The sequence below is a fragment of the Bombina bombina genome, chromosome 2 (genome assembly GCF_027579735.1).
Source record: "Bombina bombina isolate aBomBom1 chromosome 2, aBomBom1.pri, whole genome shotgun sequence".
NCBI lineage: Eukaryota > Metazoa > Chordata > Amphibia > Anura > Bombinatoridae > Bombina > Bombina bombina.
This window is the reverse complement of record NC_069500.1, coordinates 159810760-159834482: the sequence shown is the minus strand read 5'-3', so window position 1 is coordinate 159834482 and position 23723 is coordinate 159810760. Positions and strand designations below refer to the sequence as shown.

At 38.2% G+C, this 23723-nt stretch overlaps 1 protein-coding gene across 1 annotated transcript in view; it reads right to left on the bottom strand.

Moving 5' to 3' along the window:
- The window catches only part of IPO11 (importin 11), a 950863-nt gene that overhangs the window by 818854 nt on the left and 108286 nt on the right, over window positions 1-23723 (bottom strand). The gene's annotated exons all lie outside the window — the stretch shown is intronic.

Here is a 23723-nt window from a genome sequence, read left to right as displayed (position 1 = left end):
TTCTCCAAAATGTATTTCGCAAAAGTAAATAATTACCCGTTATAATTATAAGATATGCATGGAGAACAGAATGTCATTGGTGTGATACTTTATATTAAAGGGATATAAAGCCCAGCATTTTTCAGTTAGATTCAGATAGACCATGCAATTTTAAACTACTTTCTAGTTTACTTCTATTATACATTTTTATTCCGTCTCTTGCTATCTTTTGTTAAAAAGCAGGGACGTTTGTTAAGAAGCCGGTCTATTTCTGGAGTACTATATGGCAGCAGTTTTGCAAGAGTACTAGATGACAGCATTTCCTGATGTAGTGCTCCAGATGCCTACCTAGGTATCTCTTCAATGCAGAATATCATGGGAACTAAGCAAGTTTGATAATAGAAGAAAATTAGAAACTTTTTTAAAATTGTATGTTCTGTCTGGATCACAAAAGAAATTGTGTGGGTTTCATATCCCTTTAAGTGTGAATAAGAGTGCATAGACAAAGATGTTTAAATGGAAAAACTTTATGGCATTTGAAACACTCCATTCCTACTCCCTCAAATTTCTATGTAACTCCTCAGATCCGGCAACATCTTCTGACCAATAACTCTCATATCCACCCCTCACTTCTGACCTTTATTTAAATGTGTGTTCCCTTTCCATGATCACTGTTCCCCTCAAATATCCTCTTTAGCCAAATAAATAATATTAAAAATGCAGACCAAGGCCGGGTGACCAACCTTTTCTAATGAGGGGCTACAAAAGACTTTATGACTAAAAATAATGTAAATACATATAAAATAATATAAACTATCATACTCAAGGTGGATTTCATTGACAAATTATATGGCAGTACATTTGACATTATTTATATTTCAACCTATACACAGATAAACATACATACAAAAATTGGTCCCTCATAAAGATTACAGGTATGATAGCAGTTGCAGAAAAAAATAAAAATGCATTAATGTTTATCTGAACAAATCTCACTCTCAAAAATACTGCTAAAGAGCTTTGCTGACATTTAAACAGGGTCGTCAAATAACTTTAGAGTTAGACATAATAACAGATCATTTAAAGGGACACTGAACCCACTTTTTTTTCTTTCGTGATTCGGATAGAGCATGCAGTTTTAAGCAACTTTCTAATTTACTCCTATTATTAATTTTTCTTCGTTCTCTTGCTATCTTTATTTGAAAAAGAAGGCATCTAGGCTTTTTTTTTTGGTTCAGACTCTGGACAGCAATTTTTTATTGGTGGATGAATTTATCCACCAATCAGCAACAACCCAGGTTGTTCACCAAAAATGGTCCGGCATCTAACATTCTTGCATTTCAAATAAAGATACCAAGAGAATGAAGAAAATTTGATAATAGGAGTAAATTAGAAAGTTGCTTAAAATTTCATGCTCTATCTGAATCACAAAAGAAAAAAAAATTGGGTTTAGTGTCCCTTTAATCATATTAAATGCAGGTTTAGGTATGAAACATATTTTCACCTCTAATGACTTGATTACAACTATCCCTGCACTAATTTTTACTGCACTTTAGTATATTTTCTACATACCATGTTTCAGCGTATAAGATATATTAACTGCATAAAATCCTATTTCTAAAGAAAATGGTTTTAACTTCCTATATTACCATTCTACTTCTTAACTAAAACGCATTCCAAATAAAATGATGGAGAAAAATATTATTCAACTAATACATCATATGTGTTTATATCTCCATTCTCCAACAAATGTATATATTGCAAATAACCGAAGCCTCATTTTTGAAAGCCCAAGAGGTGGCAACTGAGCTTGTAAAATGAGCAGTAATTAGTTTCCAGTGGTGCGCAAAATACTTAAAGCGAAATAGAAATATACTGATTCTGTCCCAAGGCTATATATATCATAACTATAAATGCCCGACTAGGCTACAGAATGTCATATAAATAAAAATATGATACCAAAAAATACTCATCTATTAGTAAAGTAGATAGCCAAACTAGTACTGAAATACATCAGCAGATGTTATAGAATAGGAGTATATTGTAGATCCATAAGAGGAAGCAAAAGAGTCCCTGTGAACACTATGGAAGGTTTCTGACAAAATTTCCCATGAGGTGAAAAAGAGAGTCACAAACCATACCTCATATACATCCATCTGACAAACACTGTACTCTGAGGGGAAAACGGGCCTCAACATAGACTGAAAGTCCCTCTCTCTGAAGAATCAAATGCACATCTTCATTCTTTGACCACCTCCAGCAGAAGCAAAGACAAGACTGAGGTGGTACCTGTGAGGTGGTGGGGGGGGGGGGTGTTTATAGAGCTCTTGAGTTTTTGCCTCCTCCTAGTGGTATCGAAGAGTAATTCCAAGGAGAATGGATCGTGTACTCTCGCCACCTGGGCAAGAAAGGGGTTAAACACTTGCAGCTCGTTTCCATTGAGCCGTAATTCGGTTTGCATGCGCTCACAAAACGATAAATATGCTGTCGGAAGCAATTTCGTTCATCGACTGCTTCAAATGGTGCGTTATATCTCAATTCCGTCAATCGGACTCCGCCTGCCGGAAAAAAAAATTCCCCGGTAGAAAGTATTAGAAGCCGCTAATCTATAAACTATACCAGGTTTCCAATGGCAGCCCAAACCATTAATACACTGTCGCAGGCTGTTGATACAATGAGAAAAAACACACCCAGCTCAACTAGGTGTAAAAGAGTAAAAAGGAGCTTTTTGATGCCTGGTTCCCATTAAAATCTAACCCGCCTCCTAAAAATAAACCCGACACGTCAAAACCCCTATATCCGCCACCTCTAAACCGCCACCCCCAACACAATCTACCTATTTAGACTATTAACCCCTAATCCGCCATCCCCCCACAAAGCAAAGTACCTTTTTAACCTATTAATCCCTAATCCGCCATCCCCCCCCAACGCAAAGTACCTATTTAACCTATTAACCCCTAAACCGCCATTCCCCACAACACAAAGTACCTATTTAACCTATTAACCCCTAAACCGCCATCCCCCACAAGGCAAAGAACATTTTGCGCATGAGTTAGGTGTTTGCTTTTAAGGAGTTATGGTGCTCATATAATCAGTGCAAGGCTTGCTAAGCCTGCCTATGTGTAGCAAGTCCTTGGGCTGAATATATGATACCCACTTGGGACGCCGGTTCTATTTATGTTAGTTTATGGGGGTCATAACAGCGAGCAACAGGTAAAATATACGTGCCGCACTTGTATGCGGCGTCATATGGGATTAATTCCCATAGTGTAAGGTCAGGTTACCATAGCAATTAATTAATTCTCAAGAAATCCAGCATCAGATGGAAGCGTTAACACAACGTTAACTTACACCTACATGAAAAGGGCGACTGCACGCAATCTGCAAACTATTTCGTTGGAAACCTGGTACTAAAATTGAGCTTTTTCCAATGAGCATTTTTAACGGCACAATGGAAACGAGCCCATAGTTATGTCATCTTCAGAGCAGTAATGCACTACTGGGACCTAGCTGAATACATCTGGTGAGCCAATGCTAAAAGGCCTATGTGTGCAGCCACCAATCACATTAGCTCCCACTCCCAGTATTGCATTGCTGCTCCCAAGCATACCTTGGTAAGCTTAAGGTAAATTTGATAATAGATGTAAAATAAAAAGTCCCTTGAAATGATATGCTCTATCAGAACCATGAAAGCTTAAAGAGACATTAAACCCATTTTTTTTCTTTCATGATTCAGATAGAGAATACAAGATTAAACAACATATCAATTAACTTCTATTATCTAATTTGCTTCAGTCTTTAGATATCCTTTGTTAAAGAAATATCAATGCACATGGGTGAGCCAATCACATGAGCCAAATATGTGCAGCCACCAATCAGAAGCTACTGAGCCTATCTAGATATGCTTTTCAGGAAAGAATATCAAGAGAATGAAGCAAATTAGATAATAGAAGTAAATTAGAAAGTTGTTTAAAATGGTATTTGCTATCTGAATCATGAAAGAAAAAAATTGGGTTTAATGTCCCTTTAATTTTGACTTTCATCTCCCTTTAAATACTGGGTCAAAGTATTTTACTCTCTCTTAGATAAGGAAAAGCAGATTTATAACAATGATAAAATTATAGGTAACCTAGTATTTTATGAGCATGATATATAAATTCAGACAACTGAACATTTTAAATATGCAAAAACATGATCACTCAAGATCACTTTTAATATGAAATGACAGAATCCTGGCGCCTTTAGAAACACAGAAATATCTTACAATACAAATGATCACTTTGTATTTTAAGATGCTCACTCTTTAAAGCACAGATTGACACATCTTTAGTATTTGAAGAATTTAGTTAGAAAAGTGTTCTGAGCCAGCAGAATCACTGCTCATTTTAATGTCCTATATAAGCAAAGATTATTGAAAGGGCTATTAAAAGTCTTTGATGACAAACCTATACTTATGACTTTAGAAGGATCAAAGTTCATAAACTAATACAATAATCTAAACCTGTATACTTTCATATAACACATAAATTGCTGAAGGAGCAACACATACAAAGAATTAGATAAAGAATGTATTTAGTACTTCAGACACTTTCGTTTTTCACATTTATAGTACAAGTTTCATTAACACTTTGCCTATGTTGAAAAAAGAAAAAAAAAACAATTGGAGCGGAACCATTAAAATGCAAAGTAAACTAAGAAATTGTTTCTTGTTAAAAAGACTTAGCCTACCTTTAAAAAAAAAGAGGATGATACATTTTAGAAACCAGCAAAATGTTTGGGGAGCCAGTAAAGCAGGTTTCAGAAACCGTGAGTTTGTTTACTTTGTTGCAACATGTATACGACAATATTTGCACAAACAAATGCTTAAGTGTAAATGAATAAAGGAAAATATTAATTAATACTGGTAAATACACAAGTATCTTGCATGCACATATATGAAGCAGTATATAATACAATTTATTACAAACGGATACAATTCATTAAATAAAAATACAAAAAAGTATAGGAACAGTCCCAGGTTTGAAACAATCTGTTATCCAATCTGCAAAAATGGAAGAGAGACTCCTTGGGGTTGATTTATTAACCCCTTAATGACCACAGCACTTTTCCATTTTCTGTCCATTTGGGACCAAGGCTATTTTTACATTTTTGCGGTGTTTGTGTTTAGCTGTAATTTTCCTCTTACTCATTTACTGTACCCACATATATTATATACCGTTTTTCTCGCCATTAAATGGACTTTCCAAAGATACCATTATTTTCATCATATCTTATAATTTACTTTAAAAAAAATTATAAAATATGAGAAAAAAATGGGAAAAAACACACTTTTTCTAACTTTGACCCCCAAAATCTGTTATACATCTGCAACCACCAAAAAACACCCATGCTAAATAGTTTCTAAATTTTGTCCTGAGTTTAGAAATACCCAATGTTTACATGTTCTTTGCTTTTTTTGTAAGTTATAGGGCCATAAATACAAGTAGCACTTTGCTATTTCCAAACCATTTTTTTTTCAAGATTAGCGCTAGTTACATTAGAACACTAATATCTTTCAGGAATCCCTGAATATCTATTGACATGTATATATTTTTTTTAGTAAACATCCCAAAGTATTGATCTAGGCCAATTTTGGTATATTTCATGCCACCATTTCACCGCCAAATGCGATCAAATACAAAAAATCGTTCACTTTTTCACAAACTTTTGGTTTCTCACTGAAATTATTTACAAACAGCTTGTGCAATTATGGCATAAATGATTGTAAATTTTTCTTTGGGATCCCCTTTGTTCAGAAACAGCAGACATATATGGCTTTGGTGTTGCTTTTTGGTAATTAGAAGGATGCTAAATGCCACTGTGCACCACACGTGTATTATGCCCAGCAGTAAAGGGGTTAATTAGGGAGCATGTAGGGAGCTTTTTGGGGTAATTTTAGCTTTAGTGTAGTGTAGTAGACAACCCCAAGTAATGATCTAGGCCCATTTTGGTATATTTCATGCCACCATTTCACCGCCAATTGCGATCAAATTAAAAAAAAAGTTAAATTTTTCACAATTTTAGGTTTCTCACTGAAATCATTTACAAACAGCTTGTGCAATTATGGCACAAATTGTTGTAAATGCTTCTCTGGGATCCCCTTTGTTCAGAAATAGCAGACATATATGGCTTTGGCGTTGCTTTTTGGTACTTAGAAGGCCGCTAAATGCCGCTGCGCATCACACGTGTATTATAGCTAGCAGTGAAGGGGTTAATTAGGAAGTTTGTAGGGAGCTTGCAGGGTTAATTTTAGCTTTAGTGTAGAGATCAGCCTCCCACCTGACACATCAGACCCCCTGATCCCTCCCAAACAGCTCCCTTCCCTCCCCCACCCCACAATTGTCCCCGCCATCTTAAGTACTGGCAGCAACTCTGCCAGTACTAAAATAAAATATATATTTAGGCTTTTTGGGGTTTTTTTTAAGCATATTTACATATGCTGCTGTGTAGGAGCCCCCCTTAGCCCCCAACCTGGCTGATCCCCCACCAAACAGCTGTCTAACCCTCCCCCTCTGCCTTAATGGCCGCCATCTTGGGTACTGGCAGCTGTCTGCCAGTACCCAGTTTATAAAAAAAACAGTTGCTTTTTTTATTTTTTCCCCATTTTCTGTAGTGTAGCTCCCCTACCCACCAAAGAACAAACCCCCACCCCCTCCTAGATACCTTTGACTGTTTTTTTTTAAAAAAATAAAAAGCTTTACACAAACTTTTAGAACAGTCTTTTCTGTAGTGTAGCGGTTCCCACCCGCTCCCGCCCCGTGCACGCGCCCGCCCGCCGCCCGACGTGCACGCCCCCATCGCCCCCGATCCCGCCCCCCTCTACATTACCCGGCCCATCGATGGCCGCCCACCCGCCTCCCAAGTCAGCTCCCACCCACCAACGTTACCGGCCACCGATGTCCGGTGCAGAGAGGGCCACAGAGTGGCTCTCTCTGCACCGGATGGCCATTTAAGGTTATTGCAGGATGCCTCCATATCGAGGCATCACTGCAATAACCGGAAAGCAGCTGGAAGCGAGCAGGATCGCTTCCAGCTGCTTTCCACACCGAGGACGTGCAGGGTACGTTCTCAGGCATTAACTGCCTTTTTTCTGAGGACGTACCCTGCACGTCCTCGGTCGTTAAGGGGTTAAATGTCAAGCAGACATGACTCGCTGTAGTGAATCAAGTCCACTCAACATTGTTAAATGCGGACAGCATACGATGTCCGCGTTTAACATTGGACAAGCATTTCTGGTGAAATGCTTGTGCAATACCGCCCCCTGCTCACTGGTGGTGGGCTGTCAATCATCCCGATCGGATAGGGATGATTTCAATCAGCCACCTAAAAGGTGACCGCTGCTTTTTAACTTCTGTTTCAGGCGAGCCTGAAACGAGCGGACTCCGAAGCAGCATCCGCTACTTAATAAATGGAGCCCCTTATGCGTGGTTAATGTAGACAGCTATAGAAACATATCTGTACTTACATCCAAGGATATCTTTAAAATTCCCGTCCACAGCCTCCAAAGCGGTTTAGAAAAGCGTTGTCCGTTGTATTTGTTTTCTGGCGATTACGTTATAGGGATTTAGCCAAACACCTCATCGAGCGGACTCGTAATGGAGTAAATTAAACAGACTAATTACGGTGGTCTGCACCTTTAAAACTGAGCAATGCATTTCAAATCTTTTACTGCATTAACCACACATAAGGAGTCTCTCTTCCATTATTGCAGATTGGATAACGGATTGTTTTAAACCTGGGACTGTTCCTATACAGGACGTTGCTCTGTCTTTTTATTGTGTTTTTATTTAATGAATTGTATCCATTTGTATTAAATTGTATTATATACTGCTTCATATATGTGCATGAAAGATACTTGTGTATTTACCAGTATTAATGAATATTTCCCTTATTTATATACACTTTAACATTTGCTTGCACAATCATTACTGTATACGTTAACCATATCTAATACGGTATAGTAGTATCCCTTTTTTTTATTTTTGATGTTTGTGTAGTTCCGTTCAGCACTTGATCCTTCTTTTTGCCAACTTGGTTTCGTATTGCGTCATTTATGGCTACATCACTTCCGTAGGCAGCCTTTCTTGTCATATGTTGCAGTGTCTCGCCGTCACATCATTGAAACTACTTTTTTCAGCTTTAAATTTTGACACAAGATTGTCTGCATTGCCCATGACTTGGTTGTTGAGTTTCCACTGGGTGCACTTCGATTTTGGTCCTCTTGTTGCTAACCTTGTTCCTGCTTGCTACTTTGCCTCTTCCTAATCCATCTTGCCTGGCTTCTGTTGTCTAATAATGCTGACTTGGAACTGTTTAATGGATTTTGTCCATCTGATACCTCGCTTGTTCATTTGTCCATTTGATTCTGATTTGCAAATGTTAAAAGGATTTTGAGCCTGTTTACTTCTTTTATTACCTTTCCATGTTTTTCTATACTGAGAGCTGACCTGGAACTGTTATAAGGACTTTGAGCTCGTTTGCCCCTCTTTTTTTTTTTGTTGTCCTGACTGAGCCTCTTCCTTGGTTGTGGAATCCTTTTTTTATTTTCTCCAATTCCAAATAACAGGAGTTCAGGTACTTATCTTTTTAACGTTGGAATATTCAGTTAAAGGGACATGAAACCCAAATTTTTCTTTCATGATTTAGAAAGAGCATACAATTATAAACAACTTTCTAATTTACTTCTATTATCTATTTTGCTTCATTCTCTTGATATTATTTGCTGAAAAGCATATCTAGATATGCTTAGTAGCTGCTGATTGGTAGCTGCACATAGATGCCTCCTGTGATTGGTTCACCGTGCGCATTGTTATTTCTTCATTAAAGTATATCTAAAGAATGAAGCAAATTAGGTAATAGAAGTAAATTGGAATGTTGTTTAAAATTATATTCTCTACCTTAATCATGAAAGAAAATGTTTGGGTATAGTGTCCCTTTAACTCCAGGATTGTATTCAAAGAGACCTAAATTGGTTTAATTAAATCTGTACTTTAGTCTCTTGGTATCTTCCAGATTTCAGACTTTTCAACTTGAGAGTGTGACAGACTCTTGGGATTTCTCAAGTTCTGCTTTAAAGGGACAGTCTACTCCAGAATTTTTATTGTGTAAAAAGATAAACAATCCCTTTATTACCCATTCCCCAGTTCTGTATAACCAACACAGTTATATTAATATACTTTTTCCCTTTTTGATTACCTTGTATCTAAGCCTCTGCAGAATGCTCCCTTATTTCAGTTCTTTTGACAGGCTTGCATTTTAGCCAATTGGTGCTGACTCATAAATAGCTCCAATGGAGTGAGCACAATGTTATCTATATGGCACACATGATCTAGCTCTGTCTAGCTGTGAAAAACTGTCAAAATGCACTGATAAGAGGCAGCCTTCAGGGGCTTAGAAATTTGCATTTGAGGCTACCTAGATTTAGCTTTCAACACAGAATATCAAAAGAACAAAGCAAATTTGATGATAAAAGTAAATTGGAAAGTTGTTTAAAAATTGCATGCCCTATCTGAATCCTGAAAGTTTAATTTTGACTTGACTGTCCCTTTAATAACAATACATAATTAAGATAGGTAGAATAGATACTCGATAAATAGACATAGACAGATAGACATACTCAGGATTTGCTATTTCTATTCTCAAAAAGACTGTAGAGGTTATCTTGGCAGGAAGTAACTCATTATATTACAATTGTTTTAGATGTTACAAGCCGAAAGCAATGGATTGCTGGCTCCCAGGAATTGTCAAGCCCTGGCTTTAGCGCGTTATCCTGGAGCATCAAAATCCTTAACTAAAGATGTCAGACAAAATTAGTGCATAGATAGTATGAAAACTCAAGACTCTTTTGAACTAAGAAATGTATAGACCATATTAAACACTAATAAAACCCTGGGGTGCCACATATATTTCTGAAGTGCACCTTTTGTGTCTTATGTAAAGAATGTTGTGAGCCACTGCCATAGTGGTTAAATAATAGTAGCCACCTAGGGTTCTAACTAACCAGAAATTCATCTTTTAACAAACGCACTTTAGATGATTATCACCAATTTAGACACACGCTTTCAAAAAGGTTTGCCAACCCAGTCTATGGACTGTTTTGTTATGATGAATTGCGGCCAAAAGCTCTCTAGTTGCAAGAAGAACTTGACAGTTTATGCTTTAAATTCTGTTAGATTTGGTACTGAGATAACAAGCCTCTGTGAAGCTGACCTCTTCAGTCATTGCTTCTCCAGTTTAATTCATAATATCTTGGAACTAAGAAACAGGTATCTCAATATTGTTGAACAGATTCAACAACTGGGACATGGCCTATAAGTTTTGAAAAGCTATGTTTGCAAAAAATCTTACTTCAGGAATATAAAATATTGTTCAATTAAAGGGACATGAAACCCGGGGGACGGAGCCAACTGCCAAGCTGCATGGACGCATCCTGCAAGAGCTCTGGATCTTAATCCTATTATAGGGGGACTACTGGTAATTATATATATGCCCTAAACCGCCTAACAAAGACCCTTTCATGCCCATTCTATAAACTGTGGCATAAATTTAGAATCTGCAACTGGAGGGAGGAATTAAACCTTAGGCTGTACGTTCCGGAGCAGCCACGAGGACTTTAGTTGCAGTCTCTATAACGTTTAATATCAGTCTGGCGGCTTGCATATTTATACGTCCCCCTACTTTATAAAGTGTCTAAGTTTGTAAAAATGACACTGGGACCCGCTGCAGACCTGCATGACATGTTGCTTTATCTACTAGAGAACTTAACGAGGCGGATGGAAGAAAACTTTAAGGATCTTTCTGCACTCCTGAAACCAGCTCTGCCTGATCCAACGGACCTACATCTACCACTCAATGAGATCCTGCATGGGCCATCTATCACCCCACCCATCATAGGAGCTGCCCGCAGACCCAGTAACCTGATTATTTCTCAAAAGTATGAGGCGGGACCCACGGCACCTGCAGGACCTCGAGGATCCCTAAGCCTGCAGCCTCAGTTCAAACGGAACATAGTCACTCCTCGTGCTGAGGTAATTCTCCTGCTCCCAGCTAAGCAGCCCAATCCTCCACCTTTGGTCTCTAAATATGACCCGGCCAGAAGATTTATCACTCCGCTCAAGATGGAGGTGTTTGCTGAGATGCACTCTTTGCCGAAAATAGCCGCCGCAGATAAGGTGCCTCTGATACTTGCTCATACACAACCTTCTCTCATCTGGCATCTACGCAGCTATGGTCACGATTGCGCTACTCACCCAAGTCTGAGGCAGGGAACCCGAAGGCTGATCTATATGATACTCACTGGATGGCTGAGGAGCACCTTTGATCCGGGAGGTTAACATTTTTGTTGTTGTTATTTCTGCTTCACCACAGGCTGACTGCCGAAGATACTAATACGGTGATCTGTGAACTCTTATGTAATCTGGCTGAACTTACAGGGACAACGTTTAGAGTTATTGTTAAGTCCCATAGTTTGACATAATTTTTTTTTTTCTCTTGCTCATTATTATCTATTTTCCTTGATCTATAAGCCCACAAGCCCACAATCCAATTTTCTGTTTAGCAATTTAGCAGTCCGATACTGGCCCTCTAAAACTTAAGCATCAGTTATTCTAGCTTAATAAAAGTAGACCTTATGGATTCAAATTGGTATAATTAACAAAGTGCTGTAGGTGTGTTGGAAGATTGTCATGAATCCACGTGCCACCAATATAGATACTTGTTTATGTAACCTATTTCTAGTTAGGTGAGATTATTTTATTATTTTACAATAGTGTTGTGCCTAGCTCTAATTCTTGTCTTCACTTTTGTATGCGGGACTTCAGTTATGTAAATTCTGGTACAGTGTTCTTTATATGTTCCTAATGCTGGTCTTGAGGCCGTTGTATTATGTGTCTAATTTTACTTAAGTCCTCATATGCCTTGTACTAAGATTAATCCTGGTATATGAAGCACTCTTTCCAGATCATAGTGAGACTAATGAAAGCTCACCGCTCTATTCCCTTAATTACACATTCCAACAGCCAACCTAATCTTTACATTTTAGACACTGCATAATATAGGTTAACGTATTGGGGCACGATTGGTATCTATTATATTTATATTAATTTTACTTGGGGCTGAGTCCTACTCTATTTAGACCATATGATGCCTGCACCTCCCTCAGCCGGCGAGGGAGATGGGAGATTTTGGATTACACCCCTTATTAAGATCTTACAGTTCAGTTGTATGTGACATGGGGCCTTAATACCTAATATACTTATAGTTTCTTACACCTATATCATTGCTCATCAATACTTTAATTCTCCTATCTTGCTATATCTCTATAACGATACCTGAATTGAAATGTTAGCACCTCTGCTTTTTATGGGGCTCCAATACTTACATATTCTAATGTTCACACCAGTACCTTTGTTTAGATATGTATTGGCATGTTATACCTAGATTGGTTTCTAACCTACATTAGCAACTTGGGCTCAGGCATTTATTTCTCCTTATTGTTTCTTTTATGATATCCTGTTTTATATTTCGTATGAGTATAACAGCTCCATAGAGTTATGAGAGCAACAATTACTACAACCTACCTTAATCACTATTATATATCTTATGTCTAAGTTAGGGTTACATAGTTCCTCAGGACATTATTTTATCAGTACATATAGAGAAATCTTCATATCAGTGGTATTATCTTATATTTATACCTGTTATAATTGATTTTAGGATCTAGAAGATAAATCTGCCCTTGACATAAAAGGGATATTCAGTTTAGGCCTTGAGATTAACCTCATTATGCCCCCATATCGATATTTCTAGATCCCCTATACTTTATCTAGATATTTTTAAGAGTTTAACTAGCATTTAAAACTAATGTCCACTTAATGTCCCGATATTAGCAACTATAAGCTTGACATGCCGTCTGGCTCCGCCCTCCACCCTCCCCCCCCCTATTATATTTCGAGCGGCTCTGGTCCGCTGCATCCCCCCCCCATAAAACTATAAAGCTAACTCCCCCCTGGCCCTAATTATACCTGAGTGGAAACTCTAATTTGCTTTTTATACGGCTCGGAGAGGACCATTTTTGTCTTTCTTTTTTGTTCACTACCTTTATTATAAAACTGAAGTCTCACTGTAGATTGCCCAAATATTATAATAATGTTTGAGCTATATGGATGCATTATGCCCTTCCTACAGGGTTTTGTCTGTAACCCCTTGGTTGTATTAAAAAAAAAAAAAAAAAAAAAGAACATGAAACCCAACATGTTTCTTTCATGATTCAAATAGACCATAGCATTTTTTTAAAAGTTTCCAATTTACTTATATTAGCATATTTTCTTTGTAAGCAATTTGGAAGGCTGTTAAAATTGTATGCTACATCTGAATCACGAAAGACAAATTTGGGGTTTATGACCCTTTAAGGGAGCTGAGATAAAGGGGTTTGAACACCAGCCCCTCTTCACCTTGCTGACATTTGCATAATGATGTCACCGGCATCCCTAGATTCCTGGGCAATGCTAAGCACTAGACCACCAGGGATTAGGTAAGAATGCAAAGAGGGGGGCCGTGGTGAGATCTGAAAGAACACCCCCTGCATGACAACACATGGTCGTCATCCGCGTTAGATACATTGTGCACGTCATCATGTGCACTTAAAGGGTTAACTATGTATTTAAACTGATGGTAAATTGTTTACAGAATCAGCCTAATTAAATATATGTGCCATCATCACCCAATACACATTAGTAATGTATCACTGTTTATGACAACATTATTGTGATTTCCCTTCAGGTGTCACATGTGTGCAGTGTCTCCATGTCGGAAACATATACACCTTTAGCAATTTAAAAAAAATAACTATAAAGGGGAGGCAGGTGGGACTTAAAGGGACAGTCTACACCAGAATATTTATTGTTTTAAAAGATAGATAATCCCTTTATTACCCATTCCCCAGTTTTGCATAACCAACACAGTTATATAAAACATAATTTACGTAAGAACCTGATAAATTCATTTCTTTCATATTAGCAAGAGTCCATGAGCTAGTAACGTATGGGATATACACTCCTACCAGGAGGGGCAAAGTTTCCCAAACCTCAAAATGCCTACAAATACACCCCTCACCACACCCACAAATCAGTTTAACGAATAGCCAAGAAGTGGGGTGATAAGAAAAAAGTGCGAAAGCATAAAAAATAAGGAATTGGAATAATTGTGCTTTATACAAAAAAATCATAACCACCACAAAAAAAGGGTGGGCCTCATGGACTCTTGCTAATATGAAAGAAATGAATATATCAGGTAAGTTCTTACATAAATTATGTTTTCTTTCATGTAATTAGCAAGAGTCCATGAGCTAGTGACGTATGGGATAATAAATACCCAAGATGTGGAACTTCCACGCAAGAGTCACTAGAGAGGGAGGGATAAAATAAAGACAGCCAATTCCGCTGAAAAATAATCCACACCCCAAAATAAAGTTTAAATCTTATAATGAAAAAAACTGAAATTATAAGCAGAAGAATCAAACTGAAACAGCTGCCTGAAGTACTTTTCTACCAAAAACTGCTTCAGAAGAAGAAAACACATCAAAATGGTAGAATTTAGTAAAAGTATGCAAAGAAGACCAAGTTGCTGCTTTGCAAATCTGATCAACCGAAGCCTCATTCCTAAACGCCCAGGAAGTAGAAACTGACCTAGTAGAATGAGCTGTAATCCTTTGAGGCAGAGTTTTACCCGACTCGACATAAGCATGATGAATCAAAGACTTTAACCAAGACGCCAAAGAAATGGCAGAGGCCTTCTGACCTTTCCTGGAACCGGAAAAGATAACAAATAGACTAGAAGTCTTTCGGAAATCTTTAGTAGCTTCAACATAATATTTCAAAGCTCTAACTACATCCAAAGAATGTAACGATCTTTCCTTAGAATTCTTAGGATTAGGACACAATGAAGGAACCACAATTTCTCTACTAATGTTGTTAGAATTCACAACTTTAGGTAAAAATTTAAATGAAGTCCTCAACACCTCCTTATCCTGATGAAAAATCAGAAAAGGAGATTCACAAGAAAGAGCAGATAACTCAGAAACTCTTCTAGCAGAAGAGATGGCCAAAAGGAACAACACTTTCCAAGAAAGTAATTTAATATCCAGAGAATGCATAGGTTCAAACGGAGGAGCTTGTAAAGCCCCCAGAACCAAATTCAAACTCCAAGGAGGAGAGATTGACTTAATGACAGGTTTTATACGAACCAAAGCCTGTACAAAACAATGAATATCAGGATGATTAGCAATCTTTCTGTGAAACAGCACAGAAAGAGCAGAAATTTGTCCTTTCAAGGAACTTGCAGACAAACCTTTATCCAGACCATCCTGAAGAAACTGTAAAATTCTAGGAATTCAAAAAGAATGCCAGGAAAATTGATGAGAAGAACACCAAGAAATGTAAGTCTTCCAGACTCGATAATATATCTTCCTAGACACAGATTTATGAGCCTGTAACATAGTATTAATTACAGAGTCAGAGAAACCTCTATGACTGAGAATCAAGCGTTCAATCTTTAATGATTTGAGATCCTGATGGAAAAAAGGACCTTGAGAAAGAAGGTCTGGTCTTAACGGAAGAGTCCAAGGTTGGCAAGTAGCCATCCGAACAAGATCCGCATACCAAAACCTGAGAGGCCATGCTGGAGCCACCAGCAGAACAAACGAACGCTCTTTTAGAATCTTGGAAATCACTCTTGGAAGAAGAACTAGAGGCGGAAAGATATAGGCAGGATGATACTTCCAAGGAAGTGACAATGCATCCACTGTCTCCGCCTGAGGATCCCTGGATCTGGATAGATACCTGGGAAGTTTCTTGTTTAGATGAGAGGCCATCAGATCTATTTCTGGAAGTCCCCAGATTTGAACAATCTGAAGAAAAACCTCTGGGTGAAGAGACCATTCGCCCGGATGTAACGTCTGGCGACTGAGATAATCCGCTTCCCAATTGTCTATACCTGGGATGTGAACCGCAGAAATTAGACAGGAGCTGGATTCCGCCCATACAAGTATCCGAGATACTTCTTTCATAGCCAGAGGACTGTGAGTCCCCCCTTGATGATTGACATATGCCACGGTTGTGACATTGTCCGTCTGAAAACAAATGAACGATTCTTTCTTCAGAAGAGGCCACGACTGAAGAGCTCTGAAAATCGAAAGGAGTTCCAAAATGTTGATTGGTAATCTCGCCTCCTGAGATTCCCAAACCCCCTGCACTGTCAGAGACCCCCACACAGCTCCCCAACCTGTCAGACTCGCATCTGATGAGATCACAGTCCAGGTTGGAAGAACAAAAGAAGCCCCTTGAACTAAACGATGGTGATTTGTCCACCACGTCAGAGAGTGTCGTACAATCGGATTTAAAGATATTAACTGTGATATCTTCGTATAATCCCGGCACCACTGGTTCAGCATACAAAGCTGAAGAGGTCGCATGTGAAAACGAGCAAAGGGGATCGCGTCCGATGCAGCAGTCATAAGACCTAGAATTTCCATGCATAAGGCTACCGAAGGGAATGATCGAGACTGAAGGTTTCGACAAGCTGAAACCAATCTCAGACGTCTCTTGTCCGTCAGAGACAAAGTCATGGATACTGAATCTATTTGGAAACCTAAAAAGGTTACCCTTGTCTGAGGAATCAATGAACTCTTTGGTAAATTGATCCTCCAACCATGATCTTGAAGAAACGACACAAGTCGATTCGTATGAAATTCTGCTAAATGTGAAGACTGAGCAAGTACCAAGATATCGTCCAAATAAGGAAATACCACAATACCCTGTTCTCTGATTACAGATAGAAGGGCACCGATAACCTTTGAAAAAATCCTTGGAGCTGTTGCTAGGCCGAACGGCAGAGCCACAAATTGGTAATGTTTGTCTAGAAAAGAGAATCTCAGAAACTGAAAGTGATCTGGATGAATCGGAATATGCAGATATGCATCCTGTAAATCTATTGTGGACATATAATGCCCTTGCTGAACAAAAGGCAGAATAGTCCTTATAGTTACCATTTTGAATGTTGGTATCCTTACATAACGATTCAATATTTTCAAATCCAGAACTGGTCTGAAGGAATTCTCCTTCTTTGGTACAATGAATAGATTTGAGTAAAACCCCAGACCCTGTTCCAGAACTAGAACTGGCACAATTACTCCAGCCAACTCTAGATCTGAAACACATTTCAGAAATGCTTGAGCCTTCACTGGGTTTATTGGAATGCGAGAAAGAAAAAATCTTCTTGCAGGAGGCCTTACCTTGAAGCCTATTCTGTACCCTTGTGAAACAATGTTCTGAATCCAAAGATTGTGAATCTAATTGATCCAAATTTCTTTGAAATATCGTAATCTGCCCCCTATCAGCTGAGCTGTAATGAGGGCCGCACCTTCATGTGGACTTGGGAGCTGGCTTTGGCTTTCTGAAAGGCTTGGACTTATTCCAGACTGGAAATGGTTTCCAAACAGAAACCGTTCCTTTAGGGGAAGGATCAGGCTTCTGTTCCTTATTCTGACGAAAGGAACGAAAACGATTAGCAGCCCTATATTTACCTTTAGATTTTTTATCCTGAGGTAAAAAAGTTCCTTTCCCCCCAGTAACAGTCGAAATAATAGAATCCAACTGGGAACCAAACAATTTACAAATCGCTAGAAATTACTTCAGAAATAGCATCAGGAACAGGAAAAACTTCCGGAATAACTATAGGAGGTTTAAAAACCGAATTTAAACGCTTAGTAGATTTAGTATCAAGAGGATTAGATTCCTCCATCTCTAATGCGATTAAAACTTCTTTAAGTAAAGAACGAATAAATTCCATTTTAAATCAATATGAAGATTTATCAGTGTCAATATCTGAGACAGAATCCTCTGAACCAGAAAAATCATTATCAGAAACAGACAAATCAGAATGATGATGTTCATTTAAAAATTCATCTGAAAAATGTGAAGTTTTAAAAGACCTTTTACGTTTACTGGAAGGAGGAATAACAGACATAGCCTTCCTAATAGATTTAGAAACAAAATCTCTTATATTAACAGGAACATCCTGAGTATTAGATGTTGATGGAACAGCAACAGGTAATGGAATATTACTAATGGAAATACTATCTGCATTAGCAAGCTTATCATGACATTCATCACAAACTACAGCCGGAGGAACAGTTACCACAAGTTTACAGCAAATACACTTAACTTTGGCAGAACCAGAATCAGGCAGCGTTTTCCAGAAGTAGCTTCTGATCCAGGGTCAATCTGAGACATCTTGCAATATGTAAGAGAAAAAAACAACATATAAAGCAAAATCTATCAAATTCCTTAAAAGACAGTTTCAGGAATGGGGAAAAAATGCCAATGAACAAGCCTCTAGCAACCAGAAGCAAATGAAATAATGAGATTTAAATAATGTGAAAAAAAGGTGGAGACAATAATGACGCCCACATTTTTGGCGCCTAAATGCTTTTGGCGCCAAGAATGACGCTACATCCGGTGATACCGACATTTTTGTCGCAAAACGTCAAAAAAATGACGCAAACACGAACAACTTCCGGTGACAAGTATGACGCCGGAAATGACAAAGAAATTTTTTGCGCCAAAAAAGTCAGCGCCAAGAATGACGCAATAAAATGAAGCATTTTCAGCCCCCGCGAGCCTAACAGCCCACAGGGAAAAAAGTCAATTTTTAAGGTAAGAAAAAATTATTTATTCATATGCATTATCCCAAATAATGAAACTGACTGTCTGAAATAAGGAATATTGATCATCCTGAATCAAGGCAAATAAATGTTTAAACACATATATTTAGAACTTTTATATAAAAGTGCCCAACCATAGCTTAGAGTGTCACAAAAAATAATCCTTACTTACCCCAGGACACTCATCTACATGTAGTAGAAAGCCAAACCAGTACTGAAACGAGAATCAGTAGAGGTAATGGTATATATAAGAGTATATTGTCGATCTGAAAAGGGAGGTAAAAGATGAATCTCTACGACCGATAACAGAGAACCTATGAAATAGATCCCGTAGAAGGAGACCATTGAATTCAAATAGGCAATACTCTCTTCACATCCCTCTGACATTCACTGCACACTGAGAGGAAAACCGGGCTCCAGCCTGCTGCGAAGCGCATATCAACGTAGAATCTAGCACAAACTTACTTCACCACCTCCATGGGAGGCAAAGTTTGTAAAACTGATTTGTGGGTGTGGTGAGGGGTGTATTTGTAGGCATTTTGAGGTTTGGGAAACTTTGCCCCTCCTGGTAGGAGTGTATATCCCATACGTCACTAGCTCATGGACTCTTGCTAATTACATGAAAGAAATACACTTTTTACCTCTGATTATCTTGTATCTAAGCCTCTGCAAACTGCCCCTTTATTTCAGTTCTTTTCACAGACTTGCAGTTTAGCCAATCAGTGCCTGCTCCCAGATAACTTCACGTGCACAAGCACAGTGTTATCTATATGAAATACATGAACTAACACCCTCTAGTGGTGAAAAACTGTTAAAATGCATTCTGAAAAGAGGTGGCCTTCAAGGTCTAAGAAATTAGCATATGAACCTCCTAGGTTAAGCATTCAACTAAGAATACCAAAAGAACAAAGCAAAATTGGTGAAAAAAGTAAATTGGAAAATTGTTTAAAATTACATGCTCTATCTGAATCATGAAAGTTTATGTTGGCCTAGACTGTCCCTTTAAGAAGATGTAAGCTTATTCAAATAATTAAACATAATTACATGAGTTTTTTAAATAAAATTACATCTAAAAATATTTATTAATAATCTTACATTATATTTAAAGGGACATGAAACCCATAATTTTTCTTTCATTATTTAAGAAAAACAAAAAACTTCCAATTTATTTCTTTTTCCAAATTTGATTCTAATGTTATTCTTTGTTTGAAGACATATCTAGATAGGTAGGGTGTACATGCCTGGAGCTCTACATGGCAGGAAATTGTGCTGTAAAAACTGCTGCCCTATAGTGCTGCAGACATGTGCACAGCGCACTTGTGAACTTACCTTCCTGCTTTTCGACAAAGTATACCAAGAAAACAAAGAAAATTTGATACTAGAAGTAAATTGGAAAGTTGTTTAAAATTTGGGGCTTTATGTCCCTTTATAGTAATACTTGATACTTTACTTTCAGTTTTTCACAGTTAGACAGGTCTAGTTCATTTGTGTCACATAGATAACATTGTGTTCACTATCATGGAGTTATTTATGAGTCAGCACTGATTGGCTAACATGCAACTCTTTAAAAAGGACTGAACTAAGGGGGCAGTCTGCAGAAGCTTAGATACAAGGAGTAAAAAGTATATTAATATAACAATGTTGGTTATGCAAAGCTTAGAAATGGGTAATAAAGGGATTATCTATCTTTATAAACAACACATTTTTTTAAGCAGAATGTCCCTTTAATACAAATTAACTAATTACATAACACAAATTAATGCCTGCACAATATATTACTCCAGAGTGGCTTCTGCACCAGTTACCATGAGATAAAATGTATGGAAGAGTTTAACTGCTCTTTGAAACATACTGAATTTCACAGATTAGTGACTTATAAAAGAAATACAGGCTCCACTTCTACAAACGGGGTGAGCTCACAGCTAATTGATGTCCTCATTTTCACAGATGTAAAACTTTGCCTCATCTCTCAGTTTAAATGGGACTCTACAATCCACTGCTGCATCAGTTATTTTTTTTTTATTGTGTTCTATTAGGCACTGCTGAGATTAGGGACATCTTCACTGCATCAGGGGATTAAACGCAACATAAATCATGGCTCAAATTAACCCAGTTTGTAATGCAGTTTCAACCTTGTACTATGTTTGTAACAAGCCTTCAATTATAAAGCTACAGTGACACCTGCTGGCAGTAGTTGTCTTTCCAGTATAAGAATTTGAGTATTCGCGGACAACCATTTCCCAATTACAAGTGTTTGCAAGGAATTGACTTAATGTCCAAAAAAATTAGGACGTTTTACATTGGATTTAAAGAACGTTGCAGACAAAATTCAGCATTTTAAAATTTAAATAATGTAATAATCAAAACTGAAATGTGCATGAAAATGCCACTGAAACAGTGAAAGCTTTTGCTAGACATATTTTTTGATAATGCAAGAGTATTGCAAAAATGTTTATACTCTAAACTGAAATGTACTCAAGCAAATTTAATTTTTAATTATGTTTAAATAGAAGCATTTTTGCAATACACCTGTATCATCAAAAATGCTTCTAGTAAAACTCAATGTTTTAGTGATAGCATTTACTGACACTGAGCATATTTGCATATGCACAGTGCACCCACATTCAAACACCATCCCAGCTCAGGGAGCCTGGAGAGGTATGTATAGCACTGGAGTGCATCATGGATGGGCAGGGCATATGTACATATGCAGTGCATATTGAAAACCTAGTAAAGGTTACTACAGGAGCATTATAAATTATCATGATTAATTAAGCTACTGTCAGCGAGCCTTTGACTTAGTTCAGAAGATTAACAAAATAAGCAAATAAAAATGAATGTACTAGACCAGAAAATTACCCAAAACACCCCTTTAATGTCGCCCACACTGATATCTCTCTGCTGCACCACTAAGGACAATTGAAATAAGAATCCAAGGTTTCCACAAAACTGATAGATTAAAATCAGGACACACAATAGGAACAAAACCTAGAGCCAATACTCATATTTGTCAGTACAATAACATAGATCAGATATTAGACACATTAAAAACAAAAATAGATTGCAGTAAAAAAAAACAAAATTAAAAAACATAATTTATGCTTACCTGATAAATTTATTTCTCTTGTAGTGTGTTCAGTCCACGGGTCATCCATTACTTATGGGATATATTCTCCTTCCCAACAGGAAGTTGCAAGAGGATCACCCAAGCAGAGCTGCTATATAGCTCCTCTCCTCACATGTCATATCCAGTCATTCGACCGAAACAAGACGAGAAAGGAGAAACTATAGGGTGCAGTGGTGACTGGAGTTATAATTTAAAATTTAGAACCTGCCTCTAAAAAAGACAGGGCGGGCTGTGGACTGAACACACTACAAGAGAAATAAATTTATCAGGTAAGCATAAATTATGTTTTCTCTTGTTAAGTGTGTTCAGTCCACGGGTCATCCATTACTTATGGGATACCAATACCAAAGCTAAAGTACACGGATGATGGGAGGGACAAGGCAGGAACATTAAACAGAAGGAACCACTGCCTGTAGAACCTTTCTCCCAAAAACAGCCTCCGAAGAAGCAAAAGTGTCAAATTTGTAAAATTTGGAAAAAGTATGAAGTGAAGACCAAGTTGCAGCCTTGCAAATCTGTTCAACAGAGGCCTCATTCTTAAAGGCCCAAGTGGAAGCCACAGCTCTAGTGGAATGAGCTGTAATTCGTTCAGGAGGCTGCTGTCCAGCAGTCTCATAGGCTAAACGTATTATGCTACGAAGCCAAAAAGAGAGAGAGGTAGCCGAAGCCTTTTGACCTCTCCTCTGTCCAGAGTAAACGACAAACAGAGAAGAAGTTTGCCGAAAATCCTTAGTTGCCTGTAAGTAGAACTTCAGAGCATGGACTACGTCTAGATTATGCAAAAGACGTTCCTTCTTTGAAGAAGGATTAGGACATAATGATGGAACAACAATCTCTTGATTGATATTCCTGTTAGAAACAACCTTAGGTAAAAACCCAGGTTTAGTACGCAGGACTACCTTGTCTGAATGAAAGATCAGATAAGGTGAATCACAATGTAAGGCAGATAACTCAGAGACTCTTCGAGCCGAGGAAATAGCCATCAAAAACAGAACTTTCCAAGATAAAAGTTTAATATCAATGGAATGAAGGGGTTCAAACGGAACACCCTGCAGAACTTTAAGAACCAAGTTTAAGCTCCAAGGAGGAGCAACAGTTTTAAATACAGGTTTAATTCTAGCCAAAGCCTGACAAAAAGCCTGGACGTCTGGATTGTCTGCCAGACGCTTGTGTAAAAGAATAGACAGAGCAGAAATCTGTCCCTTTAGTGAACTAGCGGATAAGCCCTTTTCTAAACCCTCTTGTAGAATGGACAATGTCCTAGGAATCCTAACCTTACTCCATGAGTAACTCTTGGATTCACACCAATACAAATATTTACGCCATATCTTATGGTAAATTTTTCTGGTAACAGGTTTCCGAGCCTGTATTAATGTATCAATAACCGAATCCGAAAACCCACGCTTTGATAGAATCAAGCGTTAAATTTCCAAGCAGTCAGCCTCAGAGAAATTAGGTTTGGATGGTTGAAAGGACCCTGAATTAGAAGGTCCTGCCTCAGGGGTAGAGACCATGGTGGACAGGACGACATGTCCACTAGGTCTGCATACCAGGTCCTGCGTGGCCACGCAGGCGCTATCAGAATCACCGATGCCCTCTCCTGTTTGATCCTGGCAATCAGTCGAGGTAGCAACGGAAAAGGTGGAAACACATAAGCTATGTTGAAAACCCAAGGGGCTGCTAATGCATCTACCAGCACCGCTCCCGGGTCCCTGGACCTGGATCCGTAACAAGGAAGCTTGGCGTTCTGGCGAGATGCCATGAGATCCAGATCCGGTTTGCCCAAACGACGAATCAGTTGAGCAAATACCTCCGGGTGAAGTTCCCACTCCCCCGGATGAAAAGTCTGGCGACTTAGAA